This window comes from Orycteropus afer, unplaced genomic scaffold (assembly GCF_000298275.1).
Source record: "Orycteropus afer afer isolate SDZICR_OR568_19922 unplaced genomic scaffold, OryAfe1.0 scaffold00107, whole genome shotgun sequence".
NCBI lineage: Eukaryota > Metazoa > Chordata > Mammalia > Tubulidentata > Orycteropodidae > Orycteropus > Orycteropus afer.
In genome coordinates, this window is record NW_006921694.1 from 1,775,340 (window position 1) to 1,779,788 (window position 4,449).

The following is a 4,449-nucleotide window of genomic DNA, read 5'->3' on the forward strand; positions in this document are numbered from 1 at the left end:
CTGCTTATGCACAGGGAGACAGCTCAGGGCGCAGGAGAGTACGGAGGGATGGTCACTGGGAAGAGGTAACTATGGGAAGGAAGTGGAGGGGAGCTGTTACATTGTAAACTGTGGTCAAGACATGAGACAAAGTATATGTGAACTGCTGTATGGAAAGTGAATTTGCTCTGCAAATCCTCACCCAAATCATAATAAATAAAACAAAATTAAGAAAAAAAAAAAAGATGATGGAAGAATATACAAAGTCACTGTACCTAAAAGAACTAGTCAACATTCTACCATTTCAGGAGGCAGTCGCATATGATCAGGAAACAATGGTATTGAAAGAAATCTGAACTGCACTGAAGACATGGGCAAGAAACAATGCTCCAGGAACTCACAGAATACCAATTGAGATGTTACAACAAACAGATGCAACACTGGAAGTGCTTACTTGTCTATGCCAGGAAATCTGGAAGACAGTTTACCAGGCCAACTGACCAGAAGAAATCCATACTTGTACCTATTCCAAAGAAAGGTGATCCAACAGAATGCAGAAATTATTGAACAATATCATTAATGTCATATGCAAATAAAATTTTGCTGAAATAATTCAAAAACAATTCTGGGAATTGCCAGAAATTCAAGGTGTATTCAGAGGAGGATATGAAATGAGGGATAGAATTGCTAGTGTCAGATGGATCTTGAATAAAGACAGAGAATACCACAAAGATGTTTACCTCTGTTTTTTAGACTACGGAAAGACACTGATTATGTGAATCATAACAAATTATGGATAACATTATGAAGAAAGGGAATTCCAGAGCATTTAATTGTACTCATGTGGCCTTGTACATAGACCAAGAGGCAGTCATTTGAACAGAACAAAGGGATACCATGTGGTTGAAAATCAGGAAACGTATGTGTCAGGGTTGGAGCATTTTGCCATACTTATTCAGTCTGTATGCTGAGCAAATAATCTGAGAAACCAGACTCTGTGAAGAATAAAGTGTCATCAGGATTGGAGGGAGACTCATTACCAACCTCTAATAATACAGATGACCCAACCTTGTTTACTGAAAGTAAAAGGGACTTGAAGCACCTACTGAAGAACATCAGACTACAGCCTTCAATATGGATTATACCTCAACATAAAGAAAATAAAAATGCTCACAACTGGACTAATAAGCAACATCATGATAAATGGAAGAGAAGATTGAAGCTGTTGAGGATTTCATTGTACTTTAAGCCACAATAAACACCCATGGAAGCAGTGGTCAAGTAATCAAACAAAATATCCCATTGGGCAAGTCTGTTGCAAATGATTAAAAATATTAAATAGAAAGTATTAAAAAGCAATGATGACACTTTGAAGACTAAGGTATACCTGATCCAACCCACGGTATTTTCAATTGCCCCATCTGCGTGCAAAAGCTACACAATGAAGAAGAAAGACCAGAGACAAATTGATCCCTTTGAATTATGATGTGAATGATGAATATTAAATATATCATTAACTTCCAGAAGAATCAACAAATCTGTCTTGGAATAAGTATAGCCAGAATGCCTTAGAAGAAATGATAGTTCAGACTTCATCTCACATACTTTTGACATGTTATCAGGAGGGACAAGTCCCTGAAAAGGTCATCATGCTTGGTAAAGTAGAGGGTCAGCAAAAAAGATAAAGACCCTCCACAAGATGGATTGACACAGTAGCTGCAACAATGGGCTCAAAGATAACAACTGTGAGGTTGGAGCACAACCAGGAAGTGTTTCATTTTGTTGTACATAAGGTCTCTATGACTCACAACTGACTTGACAGTACCTAACAACAGTCAGCCAAGCAGAGTTATAGCATTATTAGAAACGGTTACCATTAGGAAAGAATTTCAGATATTATATGAGAAAAATGGAAGCTCATAAATGATGCTAAGTGAATGGACCAAGATCAGACAGGCAGTAGCTGACCAAGGACTAAGACCCTATACTGCAAACTATACTGCATTTCTTTGGAGTTCCCAATTATAGCAGAGTAGGGTAAGGACAAAGCCTGTTCTTCATAACTAAAAACAAAGGCATACCTCCCTGAGAAGCAGCAATCTCCTAACCTGTACCCAAAGCAACCCCTAACAGAACCTTAAGGTCCACGCTGGAGCTCTTCTGCCTGTGGAGAAAATTCTCACCATACTTCTTCAAATCTGAAATGTCCCATGGCTTACAACCAGTTTTCAGAGAAGGCACTAGGTTTAAAATGAAAATGAAGCTCTTACGTCTTCCAACAGGGAAATCTAAGATAGCTGGTTTCCTGACAAGCATGTGCTCCTCCCTCTATTGTGGGAAATGATCCAGTCACTGGAGTTTCTAAAAGTGGCACGTTAACACTTCCAAATACCAGGGCATCATTTACTAAATTATTTTTTTGAAGATACTACAGTACTCTAGTTCTCTAGAAAACATAATTAGCTTCTCATGGGTAAAGAGCTTACTCCAAGTGAGTACCACACTCACCACAGGACAAGGACTGCCTCTTTTTGTGGGGATGAAAACAAAGCATTGTCTTACTTGTTGTCACGAGTAACTTACTTATTTTTCACTTTACATAAGTACAAAAGCCCTTTAATATATGATATTTTTAATTAGTAACTGCCTCCCCTGGATATAGCAACAGACCAGTAGCAAGTAGAATAAGGTTTTATGATTTCAGGGTTGGCAATGAGTTTCTAGGAGCTCTGGTGGCATGGTACCTGAGGCATTTGACGGCTAACCAGAAGGCTGACGGTTCAAACCCACCAGCCACTCCTCAGAAGGAAGACTGGGCAACCTATTTCCATAGTGGTGCCACCTTTGAAACCCAAGGAGGGATCACTATGAGCCGGATCCAACTCGACAGCAGTGAGTTTTTTAAAATTAGTTTCTAACATATAGAAGACAAGAAAAAAAGAAACCACTCACTTATCCTGCATTGTGACAATTTAATAGTAAAAGAAGCAACCTCAAAAGACCCTCTTATAGGACATGAAAATCAAAACCATGATGATAACAGGTTGACTATTATCAGAAAAACAGAAAATAACAAGTGTTGGTGAGGATTTGGAGAAATTGAAAATCTTAGCCATTGTTGGTGAGAATGCTAAACAGTACAGTTGCTGTGGAAAACAGTTTGGCATTTCCACAAAAGGTTAAATATATTCCTGTCTCGCCTTCTTCCTCTGTTCCAGTAGGCAAAAAGAGATCAATTGTTCTACCTAGTATAGCTGCTTATAAGCTTTTAACACCCCAGGCACTACACAATGAAGTAGTAGATAGAACAGAAGCACTAAACATAATATTAGGCCAGTTGACTGGGATGTCCCATAAAACCACGACCCAAAACCTCCAAACCAAGAAACCAAATCCTATGAGCTGTTTGGTTGTACATAAGCAGCTTCAGCAGCTACTCTTTTTGTTGTTGTAAATATACCTATCACACAACTTTTACCAGTTCAACTTTTTACAGGTATACACAAACCTACCCTTTATCAGTGCAATTTTTCCATCATTACAAACTGGCACTCAGTGCTCCATAAGTAGTAACTGTCTTTTTCCTCCTAACTCCCACCCATGGTAACCACTAATTAAACTCTGGTCTCTATACATTTGCCTATTCTTGTCTTTTTATATAAGTGAGGTCATACATATTTGTCCTTTTGTGATTTGCTTATTTTACTCAGCATAATGTCTGTATGATCAACTACCTCATTTGCCATGAGACCAGAAGAACTGGATGGTGCCCAGCTACCATTACTGAATCTTTTGATCAAAGATTCTGTAGAACACACTTGATCAGAAGAAACATGCAGAACACAACTGGAATCCAGACTTTCTAGAGCCATGAAGGCTGGACAACCCCCTCCCAAAACTATTGTCCTGAGATAATCTTTAAACCTTAAACAAAAAATATACCCTAAAGTCTTCTTAAAACCAAACAATAGTTTAGTTTAACTAGTAAGGAATGTCTTTCTTGAGTATTGTGCTTTTTTAAGAATTATCTATATAGGATCAAATTGACAACAGCAACTTGAAAGATCAGATAGGTACCTTCCGGGGCAGTGAGTTTAGGTTAATGTGGGAGAAACAACTCAGAAAAGAGAATGGTTGCACAACTTGAAGAATGTAATAAATGTTACTAAATTGGACATGTAGAAATTGAATTACTGTATGTTCTACTGTGTCTATTTCTATTTTTTTAACAGAATTACCATATGACCCAATAATTCCATTCCTAGGTATATACTCAAACGACCTGAAAGCAGGAATGCAAATACATATTTGTACACCAATTCATAACAGTATTATTCACAATAGCTAAAAGGTAGGGACAACCAAGTGTTCATCAACAGATGAATGGATAGATAAAATCTGGTATATCCATACAATGGAATGCTATTCAGCCATAAAAAGAAACCAACTTCTGATACAGGCTATGACATA